This window comes from Podarcis filfolensis, assembly GCF_964270895.1.
Source record: "Podarcis filfolensis genome assembly, chromosome: 17".
In the NCBI taxonomy this organism is placed as follows: Eukaryota; Metazoa; Chordata; class Lepidosauria; order Squamata; family Lacertidae; genus Podarcis; species Podarcis filfolensis.
Window position 1 is genome coordinate 39,744,799 of NC_139621.1, and position 22,847 is coordinate 39,767,645.

The window sequence follows — 22,847 nt, forward strand, 5'->3', positions numbered from 1 at the left end:
TAAAAACAAAACAAAAACATATTTTAGCCTAGCTGGGACTGCAGCTTCAGTAACGTGATCTGGCAGGGCCTTCCTTTCTTTGAAGCCATGTGCCAGAAAGCAGTATCCAGTGTTCTGGCTTAGCTACCAGGTTTTATATTATTAAAAGAGAACATAAATTATCATTTTGTGGTCTGGAGTAATAAAAAATGCAAGTTGTCAGTTTCTTCCTTAGTTCTGTACAAGACTGAATTGTGAATGAAGCACGCACATTAAATTTAGTCTGAGGAAAGATGCATATATAATTTAATTTGCATATATTAAAAGCTTAGTTTCATTAATGATTTAAGATTCTCTTACATTTGGAAGCCTTCTGCATTCGCCGCCCCCCCCCCCCCCCGGATTGAGCTGCTCAGTCTCTGTAGTTGGTAGTATTACTTATGCATTATAAAATTATATTGGTTATATTGTTGGAGCTTTCTTTCTCCCTCACTTAAAAATAACTGGTTTTGGGTCTTATTAAGCAGGATGATGTTAGCATTCTGCAAGCAATTTTAAGCAGCATGCTGGGATGTCAGCTAGTTAAATAAATATAAATGAAGCACTATGTATATATGTTTCTATCTGTGTATTGGGTTGCCAACACCGTGCCCTTTGGGTGCACATATGGCCACAATGCCTGTTGTCTTTGCCCATGGAGTTTTCTTGGCAGGGATACTGGAGTGGCTTGCCGGTTCCTGCTCCAGGTGGATCACATTTGGTCAAAACTCTCCACTATGACCTGTCCATCTTGGGTGGCCCTGCACGGCATAGCTCATAGCTTCCCTGAGTTATTCAAGCCCCTTTGCCATGGCAAGGCAGTGATCCAAGGCAAGGCTCCAAGACTTTGGCCACCTCATGAGAAGAGAAGACTCCCTGGAAAAGACCCTGATGCTGGGAAAGATGGAGGGCGCAGGGAGAAGGGGACGACAGAGGACAAGATGGTTGGACAGTGTTCCCGAAGCGACCAACATGAGTTTGACCAAACTGCGGGAAGCAGTGGAAGACAGGAGTGCCTGGCATGCTCTGGTCCAGGGGGTCACGAAGAGGCGGACATGACTAAACAACAAAACAACATGGCCACAATGGTCTACCCCAGAACCTCCTGGGTTCCCTTCTTCCCTCCTCCCTCCTGTTAAATTTGACTTCTGTTGACTTGCATGTCAATCATTTGTACTTCTAAATGTTCAAAAACTTTAAACAAAGAATAGGAAGTTAGACCCACATTAGAGTAGGAACTCCTGACTTTGGTGGTAAATGTTGTTTTTATTTTTAAAACATTTGTACACTCACTAGAACAAAACAAAACAAGCCCTAAATATGGAACAACCCTCCCCCTGTCCCACCCACCTCCCAATGACCACTTGGTGAATATAGCTTGAGACAAAAAAAACATGTATGACATGTTTATGGCTACACAGAAGAAAGCTCATATTGTTGGATTGCCTTCCGTAGAAAGTCATGGTTTATCCCAGAGCTGAAAAAAGGATTGTGACATACTTATTTCCTGTTTATTTGCTTCCACTTAATGGACTCCTTTAGTTGTGTTTCTCTTCTCTTTTGCCAAGTTTTATGGTGAAATTCAATTTTTGTGCCATAGCGATGTTCTGTAGTCTATGTCGCCATGCACCAAAGGCTAAAGTATAATCTGCCAGTTAGTAGTTGTTGACACTCTCTAATCTAGCTGCCAACACCAAAAAAAAGAAAAAAAAGAAAGAAATTAAGGACTTGCATGTTGTATCTTCATTTTATCGAGAAGTGTCAAATGCAGAGATAGATGTATATTCTGTTTTGTGACTCTTGCTGTTTCTTTGAAAATCACAGACCAGTAAGAAAACACTACAGGACAGTTGCAACACATGTTTGCGTAAGACTGCTGTACCTCACATCTCCTCCAATAGTTGCATTCTTTAGAGCCAGATGTATGCACTAAATGCAAGGGTAAATAAACTAAACTAAAAGCAGATAAATCCATTTTAAAGAACACTCCCTGGCCATTTCAGAAGTGGGTATGACTAGTTCCAGATACTTGACTATGCCTCATCTGAAATTACTTGATCTATGTCTTGTTCCCAAACTCCCTCTAATGAGGAGAATGAGTTTGTTGTTTTATCGTTCAATAAAGAGCATATCTTTGAAACTAATACTTTTGTACTGTGTTCATATTCCAAAATTAAGTGCTCAAAACCAGTTAAGTCCCTTTGCACAGATTTATTTATTGATGTTTCCGTAATGAAATTATGTGCTTAGTGAAGTTTGAGCCAATTGATGTGCAGGCCTTGCAATTTATCGACTCATTTCTCTATAGATAGGGGTTGCCAGTATTCAAAAAAGTCTCATGAACTGTGAAACCCTCTGCTAGACCAGTCGTTAAACTGAACCAGCTTGTTCCAACAGTAGAAGTTTAATCCCAGTGGAAGCAATGGAGACATATCTTTCATGAGTTTCTATCTCCATTTCTTTCAGGCCGGAAGAGTAGCCTTTGGAAATGGGTTATGGATTTCATTTATCATACGGAATTATTGCTGGCCTAACACAAGAATTTCACGTTTTGACTTGTCTATTTTAGCAATTTCCATGTTTAGCTATGGGCTATTAATATCATCAGGTACACAGGATATTATATTATGTAGCTGGAAAACTTCATAGTATGTCAAAAGACTTTTAGAAGACATCTGAAGGCAGCCCTGTTTAGGGAAGCTTTTAATGTTTGATGTATTACAGTATTTTAATATTTTTTTGGAAGCCGCCCAGAGTGGCTGGGGAAGCCCAGCCAGATGGGCGGGGTATAAATAATAAATTGTTGTTGTTGTTGTTGTTCTCCCCAACCTGGCTGCTTGGCATGTTTGTAGTGTATCATGCCTGGGAGTTGAGCCCTCACACTTGGTTGGTTGGCATCTGCCTGTCTTGGGAGACAATGGAGGAGTGTTCCTTCAGGGGTGAAGTCAGATTGTTGGAGAGTTACAGTGCCTGCTGTGGCTGTAGAGACCGATATGGGAGAGACATGTTTTGTTGCAGCTGGGGCAGATGAAGGCATCCAGTTGTGCTGCTATAGATGCATCATGGCATTTCTTCTCTCTGAGCTCCTCCCACCAGTCATCCCTCCTCTTCTCACTGCTGTGGATATGCCACCTGACTGTCTCCAGGCTCTGTAGTCATCTGCAAGGGATTGCAGTCTTCGTGCCACGTTTGCAGACATCTTTGTAACACAGAGGTGGTCTGCCAATGGGCCATGGGCCTGAAACCAGGCCTCACGTGAAAATGTATATATTTAGAAAACATTTTTGCCAATTTAAAGTATTTTAGTTGGTAGGATTTGAAAGGGGGGGGAATGATTTTGGGGAGAAGGATAATTGTAGAAACATTTATTCAACCTTATCCAAAATTTGCGATTTCCATCTATTTAGTTCCTTTTTACAAAGTATACATGTGATGCAAAGAGTCAGGTGCAATAGTTCCTTTAGATTTTTGGGAATCGTTACCCCCAGTTAACAAACTGTTTTTTTGTACAGTGGAAAGCCATATTTACTCTGTTATTGTCTCTGTTGCCCTGGTGGGATATTTACACGTAAAATACCACAGTTGCTGTAATTTTTAAACTACAGTCTTTTCAGAGCCTTCTATCTCATTGACTAGGGCAGGAATGGTCTTCAGAGCATCTGTTGTCAGTATTGCTATGTCAACTGCAGGTAAAAAATCTTTATGTTCCTGCTTGTTTACCATTACGCCTGGTGTCTATTTTTATGGATGATGTATGCCAAAGATTCTAGAGAAGCAACCAAAAGTGAGGGGGCATCCTGTAAGTCTCAAAGCCACAGTAGTCATATCCATTTTCCTCAAACCGTCATTGTAGTTGGGTTATATGGGGAGAGGGCGAGAGAGTGCTTGAATAAGCTATGTAAAACAGATACTGGGAGTTTGATGTATAATGGTCTTGACTACAAACATTTAATAACAATACAATACAATACAGTTTTAAAAAGCAGTTGCCAAGGTTCAATCTAAGTGGTCAAAAGCTGTGTGGGCATCCAGTGACATGATGCCCAGTGGTTTGTGTTATATCTAACTGTAGTGCGTGATGCTTTGTTGTTGTTGTTTAGTCGTTTAATCGTGTCTGACTCTTTGTGACCCCATGGACCAGAGCACGCCAGGCCCTCCTGTCTTCCACTGCCTCCCGCAGTTTGGTCAAACTCATGCTGGTCGCTTAGAGAACACTGTCCCACCATCTCGGCCTCTGTCGTCCCCTTCTCCATCTTTCCCAACATCAGGGTCTTTTCCAGGGAGTCTTCTCTTCTCGTGAGGTGGCCAAAGTCTTGGAGCCTCAGCTTCAGGATCTGTCCTTCCAGTGAGCACTCAGGGCTGATTTCCTTAAGAATGGATGCATTTGATTTTCTTGCAGTCCATGGGACTCTCCAGAGTCTCCTCCAGCACCAGAATTCAAAAGCATCCATTCTTTGGCGATCAGCCTTCTTTATGGTCCAGCTCTCACTTCCATACATCTCTACTGGGAAAACCATAGCTTTTACTATACGGACCTTTGTTGGCAAGGTGATGTCTCTGCTTTTTAAGATACTGTGTGATGCTTAGTATGATCCTAATAGAACTTGTGCAGTTCATTAACTTTGCTTACTTTTAAAAAGATCAAACATGCCTATATGTTTGGAACAAAGGTGAAAATTCGCTTGGACACCAGATACCTTGTGAAGTTTTGGATGAAACTGAAACAGAAGGAGATATAATAAAAACAGTGGTTGGACATAGGGTGAAGTTGAGAATGCAAGAATAACTTGGAAAACGACAAGGAAGTTGTAGTTACAACCCAAACAAAATGCTACGCTTGTCCGAAGGAACGTCAGAATATCTGCAGGTGTTTACGGAGAGTAACCAGTTAGTGAATACTATTTGTGATGAACCTGATAAAGGAGGAGGATAAGGATGCGGTGTTACATGTAACACGTGGATTAAAAAGAAGAAAACTGAGCAAGGTGGAATCTCTTCATGAATGGCACCTCTTCATAAACGGCCAGATTCTCCAGGTAATGTTGGTGATACAGTAAGACTTCATATATCAGATGTTGATTGGAGCAGAACTAGTACAAGAGGTATTGTGGTATTGATCATGTCAGTTGAAGATGGACAGTGCTGTCAACTAGGCACCAAAGGGGGGAAGCCGAAGCACCTTTTCAGTTGGAACAACTTTCCATTTCTTTCTTGAAAACGCATTAGCAGTTTGGAGAAGTAGATCCTGTCAGACGAGTTCTGAGAGAAATAGCAGCGCTGCAGTCATTGACTTGTGGACAGGGTTATCAGCAGTGGCACTCGAAAGCAAAGGACTTGACAAACATGTATAAATGCTTGGCTATGAATGTGCTGTTCACCTCAGAATGTCACAGTGGCTGTTGCGACTTACCAGTAAAGGATATCTTGTCAGGGAAGAGAACAGGGTGCAAACCATCATCATCAATTGGAAGTGACATTCATTACTGCACTCATATGCATTCTGTGTTCAGGCATATAATTTCATAACAGTTTAAATTTGAACAATTACAACATGTTGACCTGTTAAATAACTTAGGCTGCAAACCTGTAACCACTTAGCTGCTCTGAACTCGGTGGGACTTACTTCTGAGTAGACATGTGTAGGATTGCACCGTTAATCTTGTTTATTTAAGAAAATCTAAGTACAGTCGTACTTACGTCCAGCTCTGATTGCATATTTTTGGGATACGAACGTGCCAAACCCAGAAGTATACTTCCGGGTTTTCGCCGCTTGCACACGCGCAGAAGTGGTACCTCTGCTTACGGACTTTTTGGGTTCTGGACGGACCCCTGGAATGAATTAAGTTTGTATCCGGAGGGTCCACTGTACTAAAAGGAAAAAAATCCTGAGCTGTATCCAGTGGTATTACTCCTTTGATAGTAAGGCAGAATGGGAACTGTGTTCAAAACATACATTATGCTAGGATGGGGGTGATATGGGCTGTGTTAAAGAGAGGGTGGTTGTGGTATTATTCAGTTCTGCATATAAGACATGCCATTTGTCAAAAAAAAAACCACCTACCCTTTTACTGTAAGAGTGTGTGGACAGGCGATTGCTGCTCAGTAGTGCAGCAAAGCAACACATGCTCACATTGAATAAATGCAAGCATTAATTGGTGACGAACTGAACATTTTGCCTTATGAATGCATAGAAAATTTAATACTTTAATAGGTCTTCTTCTTTGGCGATCACTCGTAGCCAAGTAAGATTGTCTTCCATAAACACGGTTTTAACAATGAGTCTGTAAGTGACTGTGGAGGCCAGTTCTGGATCCACACGTCCTTCCACAGTGGGGACATTGGTTTCCGGGCGGGAGTTGATCACGGTGTGGATTTGCCAAGCGTGCCTTCCTCTTCGCATGTTTCTCCCTTGCGTCGTGAGTTCGAGTGTCTTCAAAGTCCAGGACACCTTTGGTAAAGGCTGTTCTCGATTTGACGCTTCTGGTGGAACGTATACATCTTGAAATGACATATGTTAGAAAAACAAAATCAAAATACTTAAGAGTGTAGAAGTAAAATGCTGGCTTAAGAAAGAAAGAAAAGATGCTTGGAATAAAATTTATTCCAGGCCAAATGTGTTTTGGAAGAAACATTTCTGCAGAACTACATTTTTAGCGGAGATTCTCACCAAATGCCTGGGACACTTGCAGCAGGAGTTGTCTGCCGTTGATGCTCCCCCTGTTTTGTGCTTGTCTTTTCTATAAGTAGTGCACCATGGTAACCAGGAGATCAACTTTTAGGATAATTATAGATCTGAAAACACTGTGTAGCATTATTAATATGGTATAAGTAGTGTTATAGCATTTGCCACGTCTACTGTAATCTATTTATTTTAAGCATTTTAAACCCACTCTTTTAGTCAAGGCTTCCAGAGCGGCTTACAAGAACTCGTAGATTCCCTTCCTTTAGGCTTGCAATCTGAAGGACATGGCGCATAAGGAAAAAGGGGGAGTTAAGGAGATTCAGGCATTCTTTCTTAACAGTTGTTACACTGACCCGCTGGGGTGGTAGCCTGATATAATGATTGCCACGAGGTGACAGTTGAGTGAGAGCCAAGGGCATCTTGTGTTCAGCAGCAGCAATGGATGTTTCTCCTCTCTTCCGTTTTGCAGCCTGGTGTAATTAAAGAACTCTGCATTTGTTTGTCATTCAATACATGGCATGGGCAACCTAAACACAGATGCCCTATGAGAAAAGCCATGTGCTGTTGTACAATCCTTGGCACCTCCCTTAATAGCAAGTCACCAGTAAATCTATCCTGTAGACCTAGCCTCACACTGGTATCTATCTATATTGGAGCCCCCAAACCCCAGAAAACTAAGCAGTCTCAAGAGATCAACTTGGCCAGAGTTTGGTATCAGAATAGCTATTGCTCAGTGGTGTCCGTAACGTATCACAATAAACTTGTTTTCTTTCCGAGGTTCTTTGCAATGCAGAACTTTGACCCCTTGATGCGGTCCTTTTTCTCACAGTCAGTCAGATACTGTTCCCGTGATGTTTTGCAGTTGTACAATGCAAGTGTGGAATTGGGCAGTGGCTTATGTTAAATCCAGCAGCTTATTTTAAATTTTATCAAACTTTTTTCAAAGTAAGTTTCTAGCCCTTTTAGCTATGAGCTATGAAAGTGTTTACAATTCCTGGTAAAATATCAGAAGCCAGAAGTGGGGATGGAGCAGTGTTTTCAATGGGGAGAACTTCAGTTCAGTGATGTGATTTGGCGCGTTACTCCTCCCTATGACTAGCAGCAGCAGAATAAATTAGGAAAGTAAGAAAATATATGGAAATATACCTGATTTGCATAATGATTTGCATACTAGTCAGTAGTAGCGCAACAAAAAGCATTTATCACTACTCCAGGCCATTCTCGTGCAGTTTTTCAGAAGATATTTTGAGATGAAATTCTTAAATTCTTTGCTCAAAATATTTTGTACTGTAATATTGGGATGGTGTGGCTGTTTACCACCTGTATATATTTCTTCATGCATGAATGCCGTTCCACAGGCAGGCTAACGTTGTGTTGTCCACTGGTTGATTTCTGCAACGTGTGGGTGGCTTTGGTAGTCTTTGGCTGGCTTCCCCTGTGGGAAGGGGCCTCTCTTAGCAGAGGTCCTTGGAGTATCTCCAAAGTGCACTGCGAAGTCAGGTATGATCCCCAGCCCATCATACCTTAGAGCTGAAACGTGGGGCATTTGACTTGTCAGGCTTACCAGATGCTCACCATGTGAGCATATTTATGAACTTCTAATTGCTTAGTCTAATAAGAATGGGTAAGAATTTAAGAATTGATATGTAAATTGCACTTTGCAGAAGACAATTACTTGTAGTAAGAATGCATGTCACTTATCCATAATAAGATTTAATGAAAACATGTTTGGGTTTTCCTGCAGCTTGTGGGGGAGAGGAGGCTGAAAGGCCAAATTTCCTTTCAGATTGAATGAATATTCCTGGAAGAATATACTATAGTCACATCAGCAGAAGTCCTGACAAGTTATTCTATATTAAAAGTGATCGCATCCGACTCGTCAAATGAAAAGCCAGCAAGTCTTGTCTTCTGGCTGAATAAATGGACCTACAGTAGACTTTTGACCCTATAACTGAAATGTTGCATTCTTTGAAGATGCAATATAACAGCAACAGCACAGCAGCCGGTACGTTGATCTAAATTCAGTTAATGAGTTTGTGTGTTAGAACCTGTTCTACTACGATTATCTTCAATCAGGCAGATTGTGTCCCAATATTTTATTAATATATTTCATATATTTGTACATAGGAAAGAATAATATATCAGATAATTATATAAAAAGAACAGTGTTGTTTTATGAATGGGTGGCAAACAAAGTTAAAAGAATGGAAATTTAAACACTAATACAGTGGTGGAATAAACAAAATTATGAAAAGTAGCAACAAGTCAAAAAAGAAAGGGCAACTATGGATAGACGGAAAATGCGAGGTGTAATGCTGGGATTCCATTCCATGGACGGCAGCAGTCTTCAAAATCCTCTATGGACGAGGTTAACCAGCCCTTTAGTTTAACCACTTCTTCTAGCAAAACCCTCAGGTCCATGCTGCTGTGTGGTACCTCTCCTCTTTGTAATTCCAGCACATAGCCCCTTGCATACTGTTCAGATCTTTGAGGACTCAACTCTTTCAATCAAAGGTTGCTCTGAGCTGATACATCTGGGCTCACCTTGGAACTGCTGGAACTGACTTAGCTGCCTCTCCAGTGCCTGGTTGCGGTAGTACATCTCCACATACCTGGCCTGCATCTCTCGCTGATAGCACAGGACTATTTTCTTCTCCTCTTCTCAAGTTTTCCGCTCCTGCTCAAAGCTTACCTCTTGCACCTGGGCCTGGCACCTCTCGCGCAGCAATTCTCCCCATAGCCATTCAGCGCCCTCTGCACTCCCCCCCCCCTGCATCCCCCTACTTTTAGAGCCATCTGTTTCACAAGCCGAAAGGTCCTGGCATGCTTGCATGGGAGAGTCCCACGGAGGAACAGGGGAGCCACGCTTTGGCAAGGTTGGGGAAGAGTCCCCCAGCTGTGCCACTTGCGAGTCCTCGGCTTGCATCTCTGTTTGGACTTCCCACAGCTGTGTTTTCAAGCTGAAGATTTCACCCTGTTTCTGGGCCATCTCCTCCTGGGCATCTGGGAACTGCTGCTTGAGCAACGAAATCCCTGCAGTCTTCTGACAGACGTCCCACTGGGTCTCCTCCAATATGGGACTCAGGCGCTCTGCCTGTTGGTGCTGCAGCCTCAGCTCCTTGCACTGACTCTGCTGAAGGTCCAGCTCTTCTAGCAGCCGTTTCTCTAGCTGCTAAGCTTTGTAGAGCTGCAGCTGAACCTTCTTCAGTTCATCTGGCTCATCCATCCACAAACGCCATTTGTCCTCAAACATCTGTGTGAAGGGATCATCATTCTCACTCAGATTTCTCTCCAGGCCCTTCTCAGTCAGCCGGTCCTCAAGCTGCTTCACCACATCTCCCAAGGAGTTTGTGGGTTCATATGGAGGGTGTGGTTCCCCAGAGCTCTGCAGGGGGCTCAAGCTCTTGCAAGACAGAGGTGTTTTGTCTACAGCCAAAGGGTCCCGTGGCCCCTGAGAAGCCCTGTCTAAGGAGTCGCCAGTGTGGTTGTTGTGGCCTGCGGAAGCACTGAGCTGGGTTGGAGCAGGTTTGAAACGTGGAGTGTCGGTGGGGAAGCTTTGGATAGCGTTTGTGCTCTCATCCAGGCTGATGATGTGCAGCAGGTGACTGCAGAGAGGGCTGCATTGCGAGGAGCTGCTGGTGCTGTTCTGGGTCAGGCTCCTGTTGCTCTTGGACAGCTTCTGGCCTTTGGCTGATGACCGCCTTGGCATGCACAACAGGCTCTTCCATGATACCAAGGCAGAGGGTCTGATCCGACACTTGTCGAAGCGTCCACGTTCAGGCAATGAGCTCTTGGAGAAATCAGCTGCCTGTTGATGGTCCCGGAAATACCGCTCGGGGGACTGGCTCCCCTGGTCACTCTCATAGTCCCTTTTAAAGCCACTTCCAGATGACTGGTGCTTCTTCTCGGCCTGGGCGTCCCGTTTGCCCCCATGGAAGTAGCCAAAAACTCCACGCTGTGACGTTCCTTTCCGGAGCAGCCCGTCTGGCTGACTCATGCCACGCAGACCTCCTGGAGAAGTCGGCAAGGAATCCCGTTTCTCTACTCGGCTGCCCACGTTGCCCATGCTGCCGTCGTTGTCAGGCTCAGAATCCAGAGTGAAAGGATCAAAGAGACAATGGCAGGGCTTACCGGTCACATGAGAGGCCTGTTCTGTTGCTATGGAGTTTTAAAAACAAGCGGAATGCCAGCACAAGATGGCTGCCTGGAGCCTGATGCCTGACTAGACTGGGCTGGACTCCATTCCGCCACCTCCTCCTTGTCCTCCTCCTGCAGCCCCTTGGAAGCGCTCCATAATCCCTGTCTTTCCATCCATTTACATATTCATTCTTTGCACTCTTATTTAGTTGCTAACAACATACCGTATTTTTCCATATATTAAAGAATTTAGTCAAAATTTGGGGGTCGTTTTATACACGGTTGGTGAATGCTCAGGGGTTCTGGCTCTGGTGCGGGCGGCCCAAGCTCTGACCTGGACTTGGGTTCGGTTTGGGCTTTGACATGGGTGCAGGCAGTGCGGGTTTGGGCTCTCGCCCGATTTCTTAATTTTGGGTTCAAAAAAATAAGGGTCGTCTTACACATGAGGGCATCTTATGCACTGAAAAATATGATATTCTTTCAACACATTGTTTTGTACATACACACATTGTATGTTAATAAAAAAAAAACCATTTGCAATTTTTCCAACTTGGGCTTATACTGTGGTACCTCGGGTTAAGTACTTAATTTATTCCGGAGGTCTGTTCTTAACCTGAAGCACCACTTTAGCTAATGGGGTCTCCTGCTGCTGCCGCGCCGCCGGAGCACGATTTCGGTTCTCATCCTGAAGCAAAGTTCTTAACCCGAGGTAATATTTCTGGGTTAGTGGAGTCTGTAACCTGAAGCGTATGTAACCTGAAGCGTATGTAACCTGAGGTACCACTGTATATAATTATATTGTTACCTTGCTGTATAATTTCAAAAGTTCATTTATACAGCTTTTGGGGCATTACCATTGGCTTTGGTACATTGCAAAACCTATAGTTGGACATTAGAATCATAGAATCATAGAGTTGGAAGAGACCACAAGGGCCATCGAGTCCAACCCCCTGCCAAGCAGGAAACACCATCAGAGCACTCCTGACATATGGTTGTCAAGCCTCTGCTTAAAGACCTCCAAAGAAGGAGACTCCACCACACTCCTTGGCAGCAAATTCCACTGTCGAACAGCTCTTACTGTCAGGAAGTTCTTCTTAATGTTTAGGTGGAATCTTCTTTCTTGTAGTTTGGATCCATTGCTCCGTGTCCGCTTCTCTGGAGCAGCAGAAAACAACCTTTCTCCCTCCTCTGTGTGACATCCTTTTATATATTTGAACATGGCTATCATATCACCCCTTAACCTCCTCTTCTCCAGGCTAAACATGCCCAGCTCCCTTAGCCGCTCCTCATAAGGCATCGTTTCCAGGCCTTTGACCATTTTGGTTGCCCTCCTCTGGACACGTTCCAGTTTGTCAGTGTCCTTCTTGAACTGTGGTGCCCAGAACTGGACACAGTACTCCAGGTGAGGTCTGACCAGAGCAGAATACAGTGGCACTATTACTTCCCTTGATCTAGATGCTATACTCCTATTGATTCTGTGGATGTAATGGCTCATGAGAGGAGAGTTGGAGAGGGTGGCTGATGGCCATGGCTTCTGCTGAAATAAATTCAAAGAATATTCTTAGTAAGTAAGCTTTATTGTACTACCCAAAGGCCATGACAAAACCATTCAAACACTATCCACATAGCTTCCACTGACTCGTCCCAACTTTCACAGGAAGTCCTCCCAATGTTTTAAATTCCACACCATGTTTTCTATGTCATCCAAGAGGAAATTTTCAGCAGACTTTTCCTACTGAAGTCTTTGATGATGATGATGATGATGATGATGATGACGACGACGGACTACTGCTACTACTGTTACTACTACCACAACTATTAATACATTTATTTAATAGGTTTATACGCTACACCTTCCTCCAGAAGAGCCCAGTTTGGCACCTGACAGGGCTATTAATTAGTCAGATGAAGATGGAGGCAAGGCAGCCTTAAGATTCAGGGGCACAAAATGCTGGTAGTTGAAAAGAAAAGGCTAGAATAAAGGGCAAGTGTAGATTCTTCTGGTTGTTGGCCAGAAATGAATTATTTGGCCACCAAGTCAATCATAACGACTGGGTGTGTAGACGGCTGGTCGAGGCCCATTGTCTGATTATTTCACAAAAAATGCTGTGTCTGGCAAATTAGCCTTGGTGTGATTTCCTTCAGGGCTCACAAGTGCAAGTTGTAGTTGCTGCACCTTGAAGTAGTGATTGTAGTAATGAACTCTGAGTAGGTAGACACTGCTTGCCATCATATCTTGCTGATTCAGTACTAGTACTTACCATGCGCTGCAGGTGGATTCTAGACCGTTAGCTGTCTTTGGTACTTGGCACACATGCTAAAGGTTTTGGACTATACCGTCACTTGTAGTTTCCCTTGCATTGCCTTTGAGTTTATTTATAAATTAAGTTGCTTTTGGGCACCCTTTGACCATACAGTTCCAAGGCAGGTTACAACACTATTCCAATAAAGCTGAAAGGAGGTGAAACCATCTCACCACATTTCAACCAGGTAAAAAAAACACCTATGGAATGTCCCATAGTTTATTGCAGAAGTAGACTAAACTGCAGGAGGCAGTGGAAGACAGAAGTGCCCGGCGTGCTCTGGTCCATGGGGTCACGAAGAGTCGGACACGACTAAATGACTAAACAACACAGACTAAAATCCACAACAGCCTTGGCAAAATGCTGTGTCTTTATCTAACACTGAAATGCCAACAGCATTGATGCAATTCCTACCTCCAGGGAGAGGAAGTTCCATAATTGGGACATCACCATATCCCATGTTACTGCATGAGCTATATCCCATAAGAACCTTATCCTTAAACATTTCGCCTCTGTTTGCTAAGGCACTACCCCTCATAAACAACTACAGTGCAGTTATCCATGGTTCCGTTGTTTTGGTAAGATCTTGTTCTTATTCTCCATATGAAGGCTGCAGTATGCCTCAAATAATTAAATAATCTACCTAGGTCTTTTATGTCTTCGGTAATCTTTCTGCTGGGCACTCGCGCTCTGCAGATATCGAAGCAGAGCAGCAGGTGATTTTGTGGAAAAGATAAATGAAGCTTTTAACTTGAAAGACTATTCTCTGCTCCTCTGCTTCAATTAAAATAAAATAAAACCCAGGGCTCTTCAGTGCTCTACAGGCAGCATTCTGGACAAAGCACTTGGAGGAAACCAACTTCTTGCAAACATGTAGAAATCTAGTAGATGGAAAAGTAGACAGAGTGACGGGAGCAACGCAAGGCTTCTGGGGGGACCCCGATTCAGCTCAGGATGCTTTGTGGTGCAACTCAAATTCCCCCAATTTGCCTGGTTATCTGGCACATTCCTAGTATATGCTAGTACAGTCTTCTACCTGCAGTAGGATATCCTGCAAAGGACACTCCCCCATAAACTGCATGTGGTTTGTATAAGCACCTGGTTGTTGGCATCTGTCTGCCTCTGGATGCAGTGGAAGAGTGCTCCTTCAGGGCAAAAGTCTAACCTTTGGGAGAGTTACAGCACCTGCTGTGGCTGTAGAGACCAATGCAGGAGAGACATCTTTTATTGCAGGTGGGGCAGATGAAGGTGTCCTGTTTTGCTGCTGCTGCTGGTGCACCGTGTCATTTCTTCTCTCTGCAGTCCTCCTAGTGGTTCTCCCTTCTCTGGTTACTGATGAGATTTTCAGAATCCTCCCTATTCCTGTGACTGTCATTTGTTTAACTTTTTTAATTCTGAACTTTAAATTGTTGTTACTCACCCTGAGACCCACTGTTCAAGGATAATACTACTACTAATTGTTGTTGTTGTTGCCTTTTTATGAAAGTTCGGGATAGCTCAGTCAGTAAAAACATGAGACTCTTAATCTCACGGTCGTACATTCCGCCCCCATGTTGGGCAAAAGTATCCTGCATTGCAGGGCGTTTGACTAGTTGACCCTCATGGTCCCATCCAACTCCAAAATTCTATGATGAACAGCCTCCCAGCAGGGCCCTTAAGGCAGAACTGCACAGTGTTGCCCCTTGACTAATAGAAGAAAGGGAATTAGGAGTATGGCTGCTAGGCTGTTGTTGTTGTTTAGTCGTTTAGTCGTGTCTGACTCTTCATGACCCCCTGGACCAGAGCACACCTGGCCCTCCTGTCTTCCACTGCCTCCTGCAGTTTGGTCAAACTCATGCTGGTAGCTTCGAGAACACTGTCCCACCATCTCGTCCTCTGCCGTCCCCTTCTGCTTGTGCCCTCCATCTTTCCCAGCATCAAGGTCTTTTCCAGGGAGTCTTCTCTTCTCATGAGGTGGCCAAAGTCTTGGAGCCTCAGCTTCAGGATCTGTCCTTCCAGTGGGCACTCAGGGCTGATTTCCTTCAGAATGGATAGGTTTGATCATCTTGCGGTCCATAATAATAATAATAATAATAATTTATTATTTGTACCCCGCCCATCTGGCTGGGCTTCTCCAGCCACTCTGGGCGGCTTCCAAAAAAATAATAAAATCCTCTAATACACCAAACATTAAAAGCTTCCCTAAATAGGGCTGCCTTCAGATGTCTTCTAAAAGTCTGATAGTTGTTGTTCTCTTTGACATCTGGTGGGAGGGCGTTCCACAGGGAGGGCGCCACTACCGAGAAGGCCCTCTGCCTGGTTCCCTGTAACCTGGCTTCTCACAGTGAGGGAACCGCCAGAAGGCCCTCGGCACTGGACCTCAGTGTCCAGGCAGAACGATGGGGGTGGAGACGCTCCTTTAGGTATACTGGGCCGAGGCCATTTAGGGCTTTAAAGGTCAGCACCAACACTTTGAATTGTGCTCGGAAACGTACTGGGAGCCAATGTAGGTCTTTTAAGACCGGTGTTATGTGGTCTCGGCGGCCGCTCCCAGTCACCAGTCTAGCTGCCGTGTTCTAGATTAGTTGTAGTTTCCGGGTCACCTTCAAAGGTAGCCCCACGTAGAGCACATTGCAGTAGTCCAAGAGGGAGATAACCAGAGCATGCATCACTCTGGCAAGACAGTCCGCAGGCAGATAGGGTCTCAGCCTGCGTACCAGATGGAGCTGGTAAACAGCTGCCCTGGACACAGATTTAACCTGTGCCTCCATGGACAGCTGCGAGTCCAAAATGACTCCCAGGCTGCGCACCTGGTCCTTCAGGGGCACGGTTACCCCATTCAGGACCAGGGAGTCCTCCACACCTGCCCGCCTCCTGTCCCCCCAAAACAGTACTTCTGTCTTGTCAGGATTCAACCTCAATCTGTTAGCCACCATCCAACCTCCAACCGCCTCCAGGCACTCACACAGGACCTTCACCGCCTTCACTGGTTCTGATTTGAAAGAGAGGTAGAGCTGGGTATCATCCGCATACTGATGAACACCCAGCCCAAACCCCCGATGATCTCTCCCAGCGGCTGCATATAGATGTTGAAAAGCATGGGGGAGAGGACAGAACCCTGAGGCACCCCACAAGTGAGAGCCCAGGGGTCTGAACACTCATCCCCCACCACCACTTTCTGAACACGGCCCAGGAGAAAGGAGCGGAACCACTGTATGACAGTGCCCCCAGCTCCCAGTCCATGGGACTCACAAGAGTCTCCTCCAGCACCAGAATTCAAAAGCATCAATTCTTTGGCGATCGGCCTTCTTTATGGTCCAGCTTTCACTTCCATACATCACTACTGGGAAAACCACAGCTTTAACTATATGGACCTTTGTTGGCAAGGTGATGTCTCTGCTTTTTAAGATGCTGTCTAGGTTTGTCATTGCTTTTCTCCCAAGAAGCAGGCGTCTTTTAATTTTGTGGCTGCTGTCACCATCTGCAGTGATCATGGAGCCCAAGCAAGTAAAATCTCTCACTGCCTCCATTTCTTCCCCTTCTATTTGCCAGGAGGTAATGCACTTCATTTTATTTCATTTAGAGACTGCTTAACCACAAAACTCTCTTAAGCGGTGTCTCGTCTTGTGAATTTGTTCAGCCCCTCTTGGTTGAAATGATGCCATGTTGGTGTGCTTCACGGCACCCAGCACGCTGGTCTACCAAATAAAGTTATGATAGTGGATAGTAGATGCCTGTACGAATTAGTCCTAATAGGCCTAACTAGAAGTAGACCACAGAAGGATGAAAAGTCTAAAGCAGTGGTTACAAGATAGATTTATCGCCAGTATGTTTTCCTGATGGGAATTCTGGAAAGTACCTTGATAATAAATCTTTCTTGTCTGTATTGGCTTTTCTCTTTTTCATCATTCTTGACGGTCTGCAGGCAACTAAAATTGGGAAGCAGAGTTGGGTGCTGGGATAGGAGAGGAGGAGGAGACTCATGAGGGTAGAATTTTCACAGTTGCATATATTTTTCTGTTACCAATAAGTTCTGTTTTTGAAGTGTTTCACCTGTCATTGTTCTGTTTTACTTAACATGGAGGGGGTGATCTTGTCTTAGAAAGCAGCAAATGTACCCACAGTTCTTTAGTCAGATATTTGAAGGTAATTGCTTCCTCTTTTCCTTTAGCTCGACAAATGTACAGCAAAATTTCCTATCCTAATTGTTCATCGGGGAGTTCATGCTGATTACATTATAGTTTCATTATACCATGTGTGGGTGTAATACGTACTTCACGTATGAAACTAGTAACACATCCTTTCTTATGATGAAAAAAAAATTGTATTTTATACAACTGTGGCTAACCCAAAACATTTTCTTGGTAGTATTTTATCACTCATTGAATGAAGTTCTGTGAGTTTCATTGACCTTTCCTACTCAGTATTCTAAGCCAAATAAACATTTATTTCCTAGTCCTGAAGACATTTATTGGTGAGTCCCATTAATTTCATTCGGACTTGAGTGGAAATAAGTGTGTGCAGGATAATTGTCATCAAGAGGCAAAGATCTTCAAAACCATGGGCCGTCTTGGAGAAGGAAAACCTTACAATACAAATCTGGATTGAAAATAATATCCCTGAATAAAATGCTCTGTTTTGTTACCTTTCAAAGTGAAAACGATGGCTCTTTTGATGCTAGCAGACCTATTATTCGAAGCCTTTACTCTGCAGGATTTAAGAAATTTTAAAAATGGGCTTTTGTTGTTGTTTTTTATCTGTTGTGGCTGAGTATTGATTTTTTAATACTTTGCCATAGTAAGGTTTTGGCTGGAAAAGTGGGATAAATGTATCTAAAATAAATGAAGAACCAGGCTGAGATTGTGAGCTGGGAAGACACTGGTCCATATTTTGTTCCTGTTTTGAATTTAATAGATGTACCACATGCTCACCCCACTCCACCCTGGGCTCAGTGGCCTACCTTACAAAGCTGTATTAACGAATGAGATGGAATATCTGACGCACCAAGAACACTTTCAAGCCACTAGAGAAATGCCAAGTAGTACTTATGATTGAGCTTTATTTGGTTCCGTTGGTAGATTAAAAAAACCTTTATTCAGTGAAGACAAAGTTTTATCAGTTGGACTTCTCTTGTTTGAGTGAATTGTTAGCTGTAACGGGTAATAAGCAACAGCAAAGCACTGGAATTTATGGAAAGCAATCAACCGCACGTTATGTTACACTTCCTTCAGTTCCTCAGAAAGGCACCTGCACTTAGATTTGGGCAACACGCAAATGTGTTTAGACTCGGTCAGTTAAGACAGATGGTTAATCAATTTGTAAATCCTTTAATTGGTTGACAGTCCTTATTATTAGTGTTCGTCTGCAACTGAGAAACAAGTCCAGCTCCAGGTTTCGAGAGCCCTTGAATAAATAGACTCTGGTGGTCTCCCCAGAAGGCACCGCGCTTGCCCAGGATGGGGGCAGCAGTGCTTAATAGAAGTTGTCACCACTCCCGCTTCTGCAGCCAGCGGGCTGTTGGCTTTCCTATGCAATCTAGGCACTGCTGATCGGAGCTGTGAGATGAGTGGGGTAGCATGCCAAACTTCTTATTTCCACAATATTAATCAGGATCCCAATTCTTTCATGTGCCGACATCACAGGTGACATATTTTAGCTGCTGTGACACTGGGGAGCTGGGTGGCACAGCCTGGAGCTCCACTCACTGGTGAGCCAGTGTGGTTAGCGCGGTGGACTCGTAATCTGGTGAACTGGGTTTGCTTCCCCGCTCCTCCACCTGCAGCTGCTGGGTGACCTTGGGCTAGTCAGTAGTGTTGACTTAATGACGACAGCCCTGCCTCTGCCATTGCAAGTGGAGGTTGGTGGGGCCGGGGCATTTTGTTTGTGTGTGCATGGGTCACATCTCCATTCAGCACTGCCTCCCCAATCCCTGCCAACCACAGAGGGCCAGCAAGCTGTGGCTGCCATTTTCTTTTCTTCCAAATGCGTTTTGATGCTCGTCATAAAGATGGTTTGCACAAAACAAACGAAATACCGTGAAAATCCCTGAAACAAGAAGTAATCGACCTTGCTGTATAATTTCAAAAGTTCATTTATACAGCTTTTGGGGCATTACCATTGGCTTTGGTACATTGAAAAACCTATAGTTTGACATTGATTCTATGGATGTAATGGCTCATGAGAGGGGAGTTGGAGAGGGTGGCTGATGGCCACGGCTTCTACTGAAATAAATTCAAAGAATATTCTCCTTAGTAAGTAAGCTTTATTGTACCAGCCAAAGGCCATGATATAACCATACAAACACTATCCACATGTCTTTCACTGACTCGTCCCAACTTTCACAGGAAGTCCTCCCAATGTTTTATATTCCACACCATGTTTTCTATGTCACCCAAGAGGAAATTTTCACCAGACTTTTCCTACTGAAATCTCTTGTGGGTTGTTATTATTATTATTTATTTTATTTCTATACCGCTTTATATTTTTAAGGAAAATCTGAAAGTGGTTTACAGCATATTAAAACATCAACAAAACAATCCAGAATGAAACATTTCTGAAGAAAGTCAGATATAGAGTATACAGTCAAAGCAACATAATTAACAGAAAACTAAAATGTTATCTTAAAGATTTCAAAAATAAAACATTACAAAGGAGGCCAACTACAGAATACATATTTAACACAAAGTTAACAAAAAATATTAAACATTTCAAAAAAAAAAACAAAACCATTTCTAAGTGAAGTCGAATATAAAATGCACATTTAAAACATATTTTATGTGATTACTTTATTCCAGCATCAGTTTCCCCTTTTCTAGTTGTGACATTTAGTCCTTGCAGGAAAACAATATAGGCACAGTTACCTTTGGCTTGGTTCAGCCATCCCTGGCCAGCATCTCATTTGCACTGTGCTGCTCAGGATCACCGTGTCAAGATTCTAGTCCACTGTTTGTACTGAGAGAGATCAGCATGTGGTTTGTTGTTGTTGTTGTTTAGTCATTTAGTCGTGTCCGCCTTTTCGTGACCCCCTGGACCAGAGCACGCCAGGCACCCCTGTCTTCCACTGCTTCCCGCAGATTGGTCAAACTCATGCTGGTAGCTTCGAGAACACTGTCCCACCATCTCGTCCTCTGTCGTCCCCTTCTCCTTGTGCCCTCCATCTTTCCCAACATCAGGGTCTTTTCCAGGGAGTCTTCTCTTCTCATGAGGTGGCCAAAGTATTGGAGTCTCAGCTTCAGGATCTGTCCTTCTACCTCTAGTATTTTGGGGGACTCTGACAGGTGTGCTGTTCTAGAAGCATTTCATATACTGGCAGGCAGGAGAGAGACCTCCCCCTGCTGCTCTGCTGATGCTGAAGCAGCCGCCAAGTTGACCAGAGAGAGGAAGGAATTTGTTGTTTTGGTTTGAATTAAAATCCAGGCTTGAGAAGGACATCTATATATTATACAGTCGTACCTTGGATCTCAAATGCATTGGCTTCCGAACAAATTGGCTTCCAAACGATCAAAACTCAGAAGTGAGTGTTCCGGTTTTCGAACGATTTTCGGAAGCTGAACATCTGGCGCAGCTTCCGATTGGATGCAGGACACTGTTCTGTTCAAGAACCAAGGTACAACTACTGCAAATGTAAGAAACGAGGAACTGAAGATCCTTAGAAGGAACACCGTGTATATTATTGCTGTTATTATTTCTGTTTATGGTCTTTGCTGCTTGGCTGTTTTAATGCCTGCATAGTTATGCTACATCATTCCTGGTCAGCTGGTTAGGGAGTGGGGTATTTTTAAACAGCAAATAAAGTTGCTCTTGTTTTGTATCTAGCTGGTTGTTGCCTCCTAGAGGGACTATGAAGACTATGAACCCACATAATGATCTTAAATGTGGCACAATCCGCTTCACCATATTGATATTTCCATTTAAATGCAATATACCAGCCTGTTAACGCTAACTTGACTCAGGACCAGTGTCGTAAAAATCATTGCCACAAAAGAAAAACAGAAGAGCTTTTGAAGAAGTAAGCAATTTAGTATAATATTCCTGCTGGGAGCATTCTGGGTTAGTGGAAATATTGCCATTCTTTAGAGTTTGCAGAAACCCCGAAGAGCGTTTCATCTGTAACGGATGAAATGGAGACCAGCATATGCAGAAGAGATGATGCTTTGCCCATTGGGAACAGCACTTCTGTTATTAATCTAAGATAATGCTGCTTTTAAAGGAGCTATTGTCATGGGAAGCGAAGATTAAATAATGTCTGGCTTAAAAATTGCAGCCTGAACCTTTCAGGGGGAGGTATCAGAATTCAATCACTCTTAAAATGCTGCAGCACTGTTGACAAAGTTGTTGAAAGATAAGTGCCATGGAGTCATTGCTCTGATTGCTAGTTTGTACTGTATATTAGATTAATGAATGTATTCTTGCTATAATCCACACTGGAAATGTTAGAATCTTTTGAAGTATAGTCAGTTCGCCTGTTTCAGTTTACATTCAGATGCTGGGATTACTCCAAATCTGAATCAACATGCTGGAGGTTCCTTGGTGGTGCTGAATATATATATATATATATATATACACAGTGCTTTCATGGGCCAAATCCCACTTTGTCAGATGAATTTGTTCAACTTTAATGTGCCACAAGACACTTGGTGTTGTTTTTCACTGCGACAGGCTAACCTGGCTACCCAACTGCAATTTCCCCCTGTGCTTTAAGTACAACATGGGGCAATATTTGTAGAGGTGTTAAAAGAGCCCATTGAAATTCGTGACTCCAGCAGTGGCTCAGAGTTTCAGAATAATCCATGGTATCATGATACTGTCATACATTTTAGACACAAAAGGAAGCAGCCGTTGTAGCTTAAAAGTTGTAACTAGGAGGTAGGCAGTGCATTCGACCACCCCATGAAGGTTCTAGTTAAGGCTTGGTGCAGGTGCAAGGAAAGGTTATCTACAGGGCACAATAATAGGGCTGAAGGTATTGGGGGGGACAGCTCCCTTAAGCATATATTGACCACAAAAGTCTTCAGACACTCGTCTTTTTAAGAGGGTGAGCAAAGTAGGTCTGAATTCCATTCCTACATGCAGAGCCATTTGAAGCCAGTAGAGATTATTGCCCTTGCCTTCTAAATAAATAAATTTGAATGCTTTCTCTGCGTTCTTAAATACAGTTGGCTGGCCTTCCCCATGATGATGATAGTGATATTAGTTCTTACTCCTCATTGTATTAATAACCCGCCCTTCAACCCGAATGTTTCCAGGGCAGTGCACAAACAGCTGATTAAAATACAGCACAGCGAAGATACAGCAATAAATACGATAAAACAGCAATTCCAGAGCAGAAGCTATCAGCCCTTTAAGTCGGCTATCTCCATAGGCCTGAAGGAAAAGATACAGCTTAGTGTGACGCTGAAAAACAGGTGCTAAGTTAGGGATAATCTCTTTCATCCAGGTGCATCTTAAACTGACGGGGCAATATATATGTGGACTGTCCTCGGATCAAGACCTTTCAGTTCTCAGAAGTTCTTAACCTAGCTCAATTTTGTCATCTGAACTAGCCAGACTTTTAACTGATAATCACAGCCAGTCCACCATTTGAAAAATAAAACATTAGAGCAGACTTGCCTCAAAATGGCAACTAGACATTCCATTTTGGCGACTAACCTTGGTTTAAGGAGCCATTTGGCACCTAGCTTATATATATGAGTTTCTAACACTCCTGAGGAGACTTCCAAGGGCCATAC

General features: G+C 43.5%; 1 protein-coding gene and 1 pseudogene across 19 annotated transcripts in view; one reads left to right on the forward strand and one right to left on the reverse strand.

Annotated features, from left to right (window-relative positions):
• ADGRL3 (adhesion G protein-coupled receptor L3) overlaps positions 1-22,847 on the forward strand; it is a 531,565-nt gene that overhangs the window by 39,759 nt on the left and 468,959 nt on the right. The window lies entirely within an intron of this gene.
• On the reverse strand, positions 8,876-10,838 carry LOC310752657 (NEDD4-binding protein 3 homolog; annotated as a pseudogene). The gene has a single exon. The product of its transcript is annotated as an NEDD4-binding protein 3 homolog (transcript).